A 12,850-nucleotide genomic window follows, 5' to 3' on the forward strand; every position below is an offset into this window, starting at 1 on the left:
TCCTCTCGCTCATGCACAACACTCTTTAGTACTCATCTTTCAATGCCATGTGCCTGCTCTTTGGTGAGGTCAGGAATCCGATGTAGGTAACTTCATCTTCTAGACAATTCTAACAGCAGGTCTGTTGTGTATAGCAACTCTCCACCCGATATCATCTGAGTGTCTATTTATATAAAATATTTGTTCTTCTGACTCAGAGGAATTCTCAGGACAGCCTGAATTAGTTTGAGTCTAATTCTGAGACAGAAGCCTCTGAATTAGAACTACCAGAGCTTAAAAACAAGTACTAAACAGAAACAGGGTGTGACATGAACTCAGGAAAACCTAAACGAGGCAATAGAGTTACTCATGCACAAGAAACTTAGCAAGCTTAGGGTGTGGATGAGGAGTTGACTAACTTAAGAGTTAAAATTCAGGAGGACCAGATAAAATGTTTAACTTTATAGATGGAGACAAAATAGTAGAAGCTGCAGGTTTTCTATTTTTTCTTTTTTAAAAAGTATTTATTTATTAAGAACCCATAATTTATAAAGTTACCAATAGTTGAGTTTTAGGCATCTGATAATCAACACCAGTCCCTTCTCTGGTGTACCCAGATTCTCTCCCCATTCGAACCTTCACTCCATCCACACCTGTCAACTTGACAGGCAAAGTACAAAGTTACAGTAGCTGCTGGAAAGCTGCACCTTTTCCAAAATGATGTCCATGAAGTAACGAAGGAACAGGAGTTGAGCACAAATAATAATAATAATAATAATAATAATAATAATAATAATAATACTTTTAAAGGATGGAATGTAGATGGTCCAGAGACATAGAACAGTGGGAAGGGCACTTACCTTGCATGTGGCCAAATCAGGTGGAATTCCCAACATCCCATGTGGTTCTCTAAGCCTTGCCAGCAGTGACCACTGAGCACAGGGCCAGAAAAAAGCCTTGAGTACTTCTAGATGTGGTCTACCGCCCAAGAAAATAATGATTGAATGGAGAGGCAAAATGAGAGTGGAAGGGTAGTTGCTTGAAAGATCTGTGTATGTTAGCAGAATTAGATAGTGTGTGTTAAATTTACAAATGTAACCTAATAAAATTCAATGTCTCCAGCAGTTCTCAAAATACCATAATGTTTAAAACTATGCAATTCAGGGGGCAGGGGAAAGCTCAGTTGTTAAGGATGCATGTCTTGCATTTCATGGACTCATGGTCTAATGTTAACAGTGAATAACCATTATTACCCCCTCATAACCAGGGTGGATTGGTGATTGATTCCCAGTACTATTGAGCACAAGAATTACTACATAACTTAATCCTTGAGAATTGCCAGGTGTGGCTCTCAGTCCCCTCACTAATACTTTGAAGCCCCCTACAACATATGCAATCTGTACCAACATCTCATTAGTACAGAAAATTTGTCCTGTAAAGTATTAAGTAACATGCCTCCCAAAGCTGGAACTGTTCATAGCAAAATAGACCCAAATTCAACATGTAGGTAGGATTGGTGAAAGGCTCAGTTGTTCAAATTCCAGCTCTACCATCCACACCTACACAATTCAGATTGGTTCAATAACTTACTCATAAATGTGTTGAAACAAATGATTTGATTCAAATTCAGTTAGAATAATAGACTTTGATTATTAGTTCTCATTAGATCATAACTTAGACCATACATAGACCAAAACTTAGACTCATTGAATATAATTTGTTGTTGTTTATATTCTTTGTTCTTTTTGAAATGCCCCCTAGACAAACTTTGTGATGACAGTAGTGTATGGTTAGTGCCAGTTCTTCCTGTTGGTCTTGTTAAGACTGTAGCCAGGTTTCTCTATATCTCTGAGATTTAGTTTCCTCACCTGCAAAATAAAAATGATACTTGCCTTCTTACCTGGTTGCTCTCAATATTCAATGATGATAGCAGTCTGAACATATACAATACAGTCCAACCCATAAAATGCAGTTAATACAATCATCACTGTCACTTTCCTCCCGTTGTTCATTGATTTGCTCAAGTGGGCCCAGTAACATTGTGAGACTTTTTACTGTGTTTGGCATATCGAATACTTCATGGGTAGCTTGCCAGGCTTTGCTGTGCGGGCAAGATACTCTCAGTAGCTTGCCGGGCTCTCCGAGAGGGGTGGAGGAATCGAACTCGGGTCGGCCATGTTGGCTGTGTGCAAGGCAAAAGCCCTACCCGCTGTGCTATCATTCCAGCCCAATACAATCATAAACTTTATTTAAAATGACATGTCTAAAGTTAGCTTCAAAACAGAGTAACAGAGTTATCTTCCCATTTTTAACAGAATTTAACATAGTTCCCTGCATAAAGCAATGAGGAAACTGATATGGAAGAGCTTAAATTCAATGTCTGAACTAGTATGAGTCTGATCCAATTCAAAAACAAGTATATCTGATTCTGAAGTCTGTTACTTCCCAATTCAGTGTGTTTCATTCTGTAAAGTGAAAATAATACTCCCTAAAATCAGAGTATGACTGTGAACCTGGAGTTACACAAATGTAAAGAATGTAGTATATAACAGATACCCAATAAATGGTTATTTCCCCAGTGAAGTAAGATTTGATCCTCCTTACCATAGAACCTATATTATCAGTCAAATGCCTTAGGCATAATATGAATAAATTGGGCAATTATGTTGAATTTACAGCACTCCATTTGATTCCTGTGCCTAATGGATTCTCCTTAAACCAGTAGTTATCATTTCAGTTATTTCCCAACAATTAGTTGGGACAAGTTCAGTTGTCCTAACTTGGAAGATTTTAGAGCCACAGTGAAGTAGGATGTATTGCTCCTTTATTCCTGCACATGAAAGCCAAGTTCTCATAACTTGTACAAGAAGGCAGGGTGCATACTGTCATCTTAGTTTTCTTCTAAGTAGAGTTTTTTGATTACTCTTATGACACGATAGGAGGTCTATTTTATGTAGAGGTAGGCATATCTCATCTTTATAACATCTCTCCTAACAGGCCATTGGCCCCAAAGAACTATTTGGAATACTTGGTAGTTTGTGGGAAGGCAGAAAACAGTATGGGAATTCATTAGATTGCAAATGGCACTTTGTAGCTGCCAATATGTACTATCTTCTTTGCAATAGACACCGTAATTCTTCCTTTGATGAGCTTCCTTTGGGATATGGTGAAGGTTGGAGGTTCAGTTTACTAATTTCTTGTCACTTTATTGGCTAAAAATATTACTTAGTGCTAAAGTGGATGCACTGATTTTTTTCCAGAAGAGATCAATAGAAATGACAGAATTTCATTGATGAATATTATACCATTGATTTCTCAAATTTAGGTTAGTAAGTGTCCATAAGGCCTTTCCCTTTTCTTTTTCTTATTTTAATCTGACCCTGAAGTTAACCCATCTTTTCTCCCTGTTCTTTGAAGCTTACTGTGGTTTCATGACTGAATATATCAAAAATATTTTACCAAGTGCTACTTGCCCTTCCTAGAACAAATTGTTCTGTACTTCCTGTTAACTTCTCATTTGTGTTGTTGACCTAGTTGTTATACTGTGTTAACTTAAAATATGCAAATATAAGCATTATAAATCTGAACATGCACATGGTCCAAATTAAAACAGATGTCACACTCAAGTAAACAATAGTTAAAAGAAAGTTGTTATCATTCAGTTGAATTTATCAGATATTAAAAACATATGAAAATACACAGTAACATTTACAATCATCAGAGTTTCCCTTTGTTCCTCAGTTTTCTGGTTCTTTGAGTTCACAGGGCAGAGTCATTTTTAAATGTTTGAGAAACTTACCGTTCCTAGTCACCATTTTTACTCCAGAAACTTCCTTTTCTCAGCCATTCTGCATATTTGCAGAAGATATGTACTTGATGATTCTCAAAATAGTAGTCCGTTTGAGATGGTTGAAATGTTCTGACACCTCCTTATTCTAGGAAAAGACCCATAATCCAATTCAACAGATTATTCAATTATTTTTATAGGATTCAAAATATTTTTATAGGTACTGATTGTTTTATAGATTCACAATAATTCTTGTATGGATAAATTTATTCACAATTAAGTTTTAAGGCTGTTTAGAAATAGGAATTAATTATTATTCATCATTTCAGTTCCTCTCCCTCTGTCCTCTTATTTTCTAACATAACGTCATGAATTTTTAGCACTTTTTTAGGTTAAGCACTCAGTGATGGTTTGGTGAAATGCAGAACAAACTTATGAATTATCTGATCTTATTGTACCCTAATATATAATAATAGAAACCAAAATCGACTGTAATAAGTCATGACTTTGACTTTTCTCTTTGGAATATTCTATTGATATTAATTATCTTTCATGGATTGCCAAGTTTATCTGAGAAGTTCAGCATCTAATAATATTATCATTCCATCAAGCTTATAATTCTCAGTTGGTATTCAGTTGGGTTGATGTGAATATACTACAGTTTATGAGATAAGATTATGCACTTTAATGCCTAGAAGAAATAAAAGTAATCAAAACACATTTGACATTGAGCAAATATTTTAAACAGTAAATTTTCCATTCTTTTCTAATTTATATCTTGTATTTTTGCTTTTGGTAAAATATGTACTGTGTTTTATTCATTAAATCATAGACATAGGGGAAAAAGCCAGAAACAACAACTACTATAGGCTGATATATGCCCCATTGCCTATATTACAAGGCACCACTTGAATGTGATATAATTTCCTCATTGCATTTCATTTTTTTCAATTTCTTTGTTTTTGTTACCATTGCTTCTCATAAAAATCAGAATCTTTCTCAGACAAAAGTATATTTGACTATTTAATATGGTAAAGTACAGCAAAATCTACAGGAATAATTTCTTAATTATTATGCATGGTTTACTAAAATCACAAACTAGGTATTTGGGGGCATCTGTGCAGAGAGATATAATCATATACATAGAAGGAACTGATTCCAAGGGATTAAGAATAACCTATGAGTGGATAAAAAAAGAATCAGGACAATATGTTAGACTGTAACCAAAAGTGGAAAAAACTGTAAAAGAAATAGCTTTAGAGGTCTCAAATCTGCTTTCAAAATGCTGGGATCTAGTTCTCATAAATTAGAGTTCTCAGTAAATGTAGGACAAGTCCCAGCTGTACCATAGCATTAGCATTAAAACTAAGACATATCTTGCATCTACTTTTTCCTTAAATCCCCAGAGGTTTCAAACAAGAGAGTGGGTCAAAATAAATTTCTCCTACCACTTCCTTTTCCCCAATAATCAGGTCTATCTGTTGAATTTCCATTTTAAGACAGTTAGACAGCTGAGAGAGTGTTTAAAGAGAATACTCAATCCATATGGTCTAGGTTTTCCAAAATTACAAAAGTTATTTTGGTGTCGTCAAATTTGCTAAACTTATACAATAAAATAGAGTGATTCACTAATCTGCATGTTCATGCCTTACATATAAACTTGAATGTTCTTGATTTCTTTGAGCTTTTATTTTGGAAGGGGGTTGGGCTATACCCAGCTGGCTGTTCTCAGGGTTTAAGCCTGACTCAATACTCAAGGATAACTAATGATAGGTATTGGAGGAACATATGGGGTGTCATGTACCAAACCCACATATACCGAATACAAAGCAAGTAGCTACTTGCAGTATTATCTCTCCAGCCTCTACTTTGTTTATGGTGCTATCTGTAATATACGTTATTATTTTAATTTTTATTGAGGTATGATTGTTACATGCTTATAATACTGTTGTAACACATTTACCGCCAGAGTGCCAGTAACCCTTCAGGACCTAGAAGGTCCCTTCACATGTAACAACACCCCTTTCCCCCCAGTAGACTCAGTTCTGTGAGAAGAACCACAGGGTTTACTTACACTAGCTATTGTCTGTTGTTTTAATTTGTTTCTTTATACACCACATATGAGTGGAACATCCAGTATTTTCTCTTCTTCTGATTCTAGTCCCTTAACATGACACCTTCCAGTTCCATCTTAAGTCACAGCAAACTCTAATATTTCATCTTATAGTCACTTGATCACTTGATCCCCTGTTATTTATCGATTTACTTGAGCGGGTGCCAGTAACATCTCCATTCATCCCTATTGCGTGCTAGCATAGCCCAATGGCATTTGTTCGTTCTAGGAACATGCAGAGCCTCAAACCTATCACTCAGGGTCTTGCTGAAGAAGTCTGATCATCTTGTAGGTGGGCATTCACGCGATCTTTTGACGTCCCGTGGAATCCAGTCAGTAATGGCTCTAGTCCAGCAGTTGTCTGTAAACCTCATTACGTGTCCAGCCCATCTGATTTTTGATGCCTTGGCAAATGAGACAGTATCTTATAGTATGCCTGAATATATTCCATTGGGTATACATGTATCACAATTTCTTAATCTACTTACCAATTTGGAGACATTTATTTTCTGAACTTCCCTACTGTTCCATCCTTGTCTTGTGCCTAGTCTTAGAGAAAAGGCTTTCAGTTTTATACTATTGTATGATTGTGATATTTGGCCTTTACTAAATTGAGATAAGTTTCTTCTACCCCCATATTTTTCATATTTTTAAAAAATTATAAATAGGTGTTGAATATTGTCAAATGATTAGTGTATTAATGATGTCTCTACCTGCTTTTATTATAAGGCTAATGTTGATTTCATTTCATTTCATTTCATCATCCTGTTAATCGTCGATTGCCTCGAGCAGGCCCCAGTAACGTCTCTTTCATCCTAGCCCTGAGATTATATTCAGGGCTCTTTAGGAGAATGAGACCCATCATTGTTACTGGTATTTGGCATATTTGGTAGGCCACGGGGAGTTTGCCAGACTCTGCCCTGTGGGCAGGCTACATTCGACAGCCTGCAAGTTTGTCCAAAGTAGGAATGAGATAATAAGATGTCCGGAATCTGGATTTTATAGTCTCTGAGTCTTGGCCGCTGATGGGATTACACAGCACCAGGGGGCCAGGTGGTGGGTGTGACCCCCGCCTACTGGAATTTGGAGGATCTGGGTGGAAGATGCTCGACTCCAATTCGAGTAGGCTTGGAGGTCTCGGCCCCGGAACCCGCGTGGCTTTGTCCCTCTGCCAGTACCTTCATGTGTGCGGAGAGTGGTCTCAGCATGGTGGTGGCTGGTCCTGGAGGTCTTCGGCTGCCGTAGCCCTGGTCGGGGCGGGGAGGAAAACTCAACCCGCTCCCCTCCAAGGGAAGGAACACCCAGGCGCGGGGGCAGAGACTGCACTGTTCTCGTCCGGGATCTGGATTTTATAGTCTCTGAGTCTTGGCCGCTGATGGGATTACACGGCGCCAGGGGGCCAGGTGGTGAAATTGTTTAAAAGAATTTTTGTGTCTTTGATTTTATGAAGAGCTTAAAAAGGACAGGAAGAAGCTTCTTTATGAAGTTTGAAAGAATTCACTAGCAAACTTATCCAGACCTTGACTTTTTTGTGGGATGTTATCAAATGCTGTTTAAATTTACTTTCAAGTAATTAGTTTGCTTATGCTTTCAACTTCTTCCTGATTAGGTCTTGGGAGGTTTTAGGATTTTAAAATTTTATCCATTTAATCTGAGTATACAATTTAGTGTTATAAAAGCATCAGAGTAGCCTCACATAATCTTGTGTGTTTTTGTGCTATTTATTGTAACTTCTATACTTTCATTTCATTTACCTACTATAACTTCTCTACTTTCAATTCTGATCTTATTCATTAAATTTTCTCTTTTATTTTCTTCTTAAGAAAAATAAGAGCTTGCTTATCTTGCTTATTCTTTTGTAAATTAGTTTTTGAGCTCATGGTTTGGGGGGCTAGTTTTTGGTGTCTGTATAATTATCTCCTGGAAATTGTATTGTTTCCTTCATTTTACTCACTTCAGGCTTCCTTTGTTTCCTGGGGTTAGGTTATTTATTTGAGTCATTTCTTGCTTCCAGATGAACACTTGCAGTGATATGACTTTTCCTCGTAGAATAGCTTTTGCTGTACTCTATGCATTCTGATAGCACATTTCTCCATTTGCTTTATTCTCGCGTATTGTTTTATTTAGTCTTTTATTTTTTATTACTCCACTAATCATTAATTAGTAATTCTTTATTTTCCAAGTGCTTGCTTTTATTCCTGGTATTATTTTTGTAGTTTATTTTACCATGTTGTACTTGATATTTGGGAAATGGAAATGCCTGAACATGTCAATTAAAACTAAGTCTTTCATTTCTTTAAGAGCAATGTTTCTTTATTGAATTTTATTTGGTTATAGAAGTTTTATTGACATGTAAAGATGTTCACAATATAGTTGTTAGGAGAAAACAAGTAACCAACAGTATTTACAGCTTGATCTCTATTGAATTTTTGTCTCATTGATCTACTCAACGCAAAGTTGGGAGTGTTATATTCTCTTGCTAGTATTGTGTTTCTTTCAATTTTTTTCTTTGAGCTTATTTGTAATTGCTTCATATATTTTGATACTCCTTCATTTAGTACATATAAGCTAAAGTGTTAAGTCCGCCTGATGTATAGATTCCTTCTTCATTGTACAATATCTGTTTCTAATCCTTTATAATCTTTTTTAAACTTTAAAGTCCATTGTGTCTTATGTAAATATGTCTATCCTATTCCTTTGTTCAAGTATTATTTGCCTTTATGATTTTCTTTTTTACTTTTGAGTGTATGTTTATTATGACAATTCAGGTATGTATGCAGCAGTAGATTGTTGAATTTATTATTTTTAATCCACTGCCCTTTCTTGCCTAATTGGGAAGGGGAGTTATGTGGGACACATCTGGTAGTGCTCTGTACTTACTCATGGTATTGTGCACATGGCTCTCTCCTAGCAGTGCTTTGAGTACTGTATTGGGTGCCAGGAATCAAACGTAGGTCCACAGTGGACAAATCAAGCCCCTTACCTGCGGTATTATCACTCTGCCTCTCTGTGTGCCTTTTGTTTTGTGAGTTAAAACCATTGACATTAAATAATAATTGAAATTAAGGAATTCATTACCATATTTTAATGTAGATTCTGTTGGTTAAAACTTATCTTTCCTAATTTCACCTTTTATTTTCTTGCCCTTTTTTTATGTATCTGCTTTTTTTGTAGTTGTCAGTTTTCTTTTGCCTCTTCCTGTTTGTGACTTCTAAACATTATTATCAAGAAGTTTATCTAAAGTTGTGAGTCTGTATCCCACCTTAAATTTATAGCAAGTTTGACTCATGTACATCATATAAGATTCCATTGTTCTTTTTCTCCTTCCCAACTTTTTTTTAAAGTAACTTATTACTTATAAATTCTTTACCTTTTATAGATTGCCACTTCCTGCAAGCAGATTTAGTGGCTATGGCTTTCTTTAGCTGTTGCTTGTCTGTAAAGTGTTGTGTCATTCCTTTGAAGTTGAATTATGATAACCTATCTAGATATGAATATTCTTGTTTCTATATTTATTTCATTCAATATCTTGGGTTTGCCATACACCATTCCCTACTAGTCTGTAGGGTTTTATTGGATAAAGCCAATCCACAATGAGCTTTGATTTTAATCATAATGGATTTAGTGTTTCAGGAAGATGTTTTGTATTCCTGTTAATTTTATGGGGATTCCCTTTTATATAATTTTTTGCTTTGTCTATCTTTACAAAAAATAGAGATGCTATGTCAAACTTAGACTTTCACATTTTTATTTCAATTTGTCTTGGTGTTCTTCTATTTAGCATTATTTTTTTTGTAAGCTTTATAGCTTCTTGGATTCAGGTACATGTGTTCGTCTTCATCTAGGGAAAATTTTGGCTATTATTTCTTTAACCAAAAATTCTTCTCTATTTCATTTTATTCTCTCCTCATGAAACTTTGATAATAATGCTCATGTCATTCCACTTGAAGGTGTCCCAAAAATCCATTTTTTTCATTTTTTTCCTCCTTAGGTTCATTATAAGGTGTATTTTGCCCTCGAGCATACTCATTTGTTCCTTGGCTTCTATCATTCTGCTGAGTCAACATATTTGATTTTGTGGTTCTAGTGTTTTCCAGTTCAGTGGCTTCTGAGTGAAGTTTTTGTCATACTCTCATGCATATTTGTTTCCTTTACTGAAAGTCTTTTCTATTGCTTTTCTCAATTCAGTGAACATCTGTACAGGTGTCACTTTGAAGTCTTTATCCTTAGAGGTTAGTGAGCTCTTGTGTGATTGGGAACCTTTCCAGGATGCTTTTTTCTTTATCCCTTAATGGCAGTGAGTTCTGCCATTTTTTCTTTGTATCTGGTGCACTGCTAGTACTATGGATGAGGGTCCGGTTTGTGCAGGCCTCCATGGCAATCTAGAGTTCATATTCATGGATCCCACACTGATTCTATGGTGCTAAATGTGTGTTGCTTCTGACTGCTGCTGAGAATTTGTACTACAGGCCAATGCTGCCAGTAATGTAAACTTCATTTACGGTTGCCAGTGTCTCACTGGGACTTTGTTGTAACAGTCCTTAAATTAGGATAGTTACACACATTAAGAGCAGTTCTCCTTTATCTTTCAAAAAATCTGTGAAAATGTGTGGATTCAGTCAGATGCCATCTGGGAAATGACAGCCTTTGTTTTCACTTAGGCAGACAGCTGTGCCCTTGACTTAGAATGACCATGGGTCAAGCTCTGCCCTTGACTTAGAATGTCCATGGGTTGTTTCCACTCTGGTGACAACAGATGTAAACCTGTCAAACACTTAGCCTGTCTTTGATCTTGCTTCCTAATCAGAGGAAAGTCTTAGGTTAAGGTACAGATGTTCAGCCTATTGCTTCCATTTTCTGGGCTACATAGCATACCTTCCGTCCTTCTTATCCTTAACTGTCTCCCAGGGTTGTGCCACAATCCTTGTCTGTTCTAACACTCTTGTATCTCATTTTACCATGGATAATATCCTGGAGCTCATTGCTGGATCTTCCTATGTATTTCCGCAATGGGGCTATATATGGATTTTGTGATTATTTCTTGGTTTTCATGCATGTTTTGTTTAGTAGACCCAGTCTATTCTCAAATGTCTCCTTTCACAATATTAAATCTCTGTTGGAACACTAACTTATTGTTAATAAACTAAATCCTATCATGATTTTAAATATATGGTTTTCGAGAAATGCCCAGTTTCTTCAAAAATCAATATCTTTGGTAAAACTCAAGCTATGTTACCAACAAGAAAAAGAAAAACAGAACACTGATACAGAAATGAAATGGAATTAAAATACAAGCCCTACTAGAAGCATAGTTAAGGAAATACTGTGACTAACGTATACAGTTTTTTCCTAGAATAAACTGACTGACTTCTTAAAATCCCAATAGAAATGACTGAAACATTATATGAAATATTTAAAGAAATAATTAAAAATAATGTTACCCAACATTTTTTCAGAAAATAATATTGGTCTACATTTCAATGTGTTAACCCATTTGTTGGAGCGATAGCACAGCGGGTAGGGCGTTCGCCTAACAAGCGGCCAACATGGCCAACCCGAGTTCGATTCCTCCGCCCCTCTCGGAGAGCCCGGCAAGCTACCGAGAGTATTCGATATGCCAGACACAGTAACAACAAAGTCTCCAATGGAGACATTACTGGGCCTGCTCGAGCAAATCGACGATCAACGGGAGGGCCTTTACCTTTACCTTTTAACCCATTTGTTAGCATAACTGATACCACACTAGACAAAGTATAAAGAAACAATAATAACAGCAATAAATAACTGTAGGCCAGTAATTGTAATCAACTCAATGTAAAATTTAACAAATTAATCTCTATACAATATTAAAATAATTATAATCCATGAACAGGTAGCATTTATTTTGAATATTCATGATAATAAACTAATTAATAACAAAAATATTGATCAATCACAATTATAAGATAACTGAAAAAAGAAAACTTAAAAAGACAACTAGAAAAAGAAAAATTAAGCAATATGTAAATTGAAAAAAATAATTTAATGTAATTATATTCTTATGCTCGAGCTGGAGCAATAGCACAGCGGGTAGGGCGTTCGCCTTACAAGCGGCCAACATGGCCAACCCGAGTTCGATTCCTCCGCCCCTCTCGGAGAGCCCGGCAAGCTACCGAGAGTATTGGATATGCCAGACACAGTAACAACAAAGTCTCCAATGGAGACGTTATTGGGCCCGCTCGAGCAAATCGACAATCGAGCATATTCTTATGAATTGTAAAAGGAAAACTTACATAGTGGGGAAATTCTGCAATTTTTTGAGTGTCTACCAAATTGGGGGTTGGAGTGATAGCTGAATGGAGTCAGGAAAACCCCTTAACATCGCCAACGGTGCCCCAAAATGAAAAACAAAATGTCTACCAAGAAAAACCCACAATTTCTGATATGCTGAATGGGAAAAAATCAAATGCTACACCCTAAATTTGGTAACAATTTTTATTTAGGAAAAAAACAGAAGTTATAGCCAGTTTTAAAAATAATATGCATTGAGATTAGAAAGAAACAAATGATCTTCCATATTTTCAGATGACATGATTGTCTCTATAATGATTCACAGTTTACACACAAACAAAATAAGCTTAATAAGTGAGCTAAGTCAACTCATAGGGTCTAAGACCAACATACATATGACTCTGCAGATACTAAAATAGCATATAGAACCAAAATTGAGTATATAAAACCATGTACAATAATTCCATAGACAATGAATTACATAGGTTATACACATAACAAGCTATGGGCAGGTGATGGAGCACTATAGAGCTATGAGGAATGATGAAACAATTCCGTTCATTCCAACTCAAATGAAAATGGAGAGTATCATGTTATGTGAAATAAGTCAGATTGAGAACTACAAATACTAGGTGATATCACTTTTCTGTGGAATATAAAGAGACAGAATAAGAGAACAGACCATATGAATGACAAGCCTT

The 12,850-nt window shown here is 36.0% G+C and overlaps 1 protein-coding gene across 1 annotated transcript in view; it reads left to right on the plus strand.

Moving 5' to 3' along the window:
• DMD (dystrophin) overlaps positions 1 to 12,850 on the plus strand; it is a 2,292,284-nt gene that overhangs the window by 34,246 nt on the left and 2,245,188 nt on the right. The window lies entirely within an intron of this gene.

This window comes from Sorex fumeus, unplaced genomic scaffold (assembly GCF_029834395.1).
Source record: "Sorex fumeus unplaced genomic scaffold, SorFum_2.1 ptg000086l, whole genome shotgun sequence".
Taxonomy (NCBI): domain Eukaryota; kingdom Metazoa; phylum Chordata; class Mammalia; order Eulipotyphla; family Soricidae; genus Sorex; species Sorex fumeus.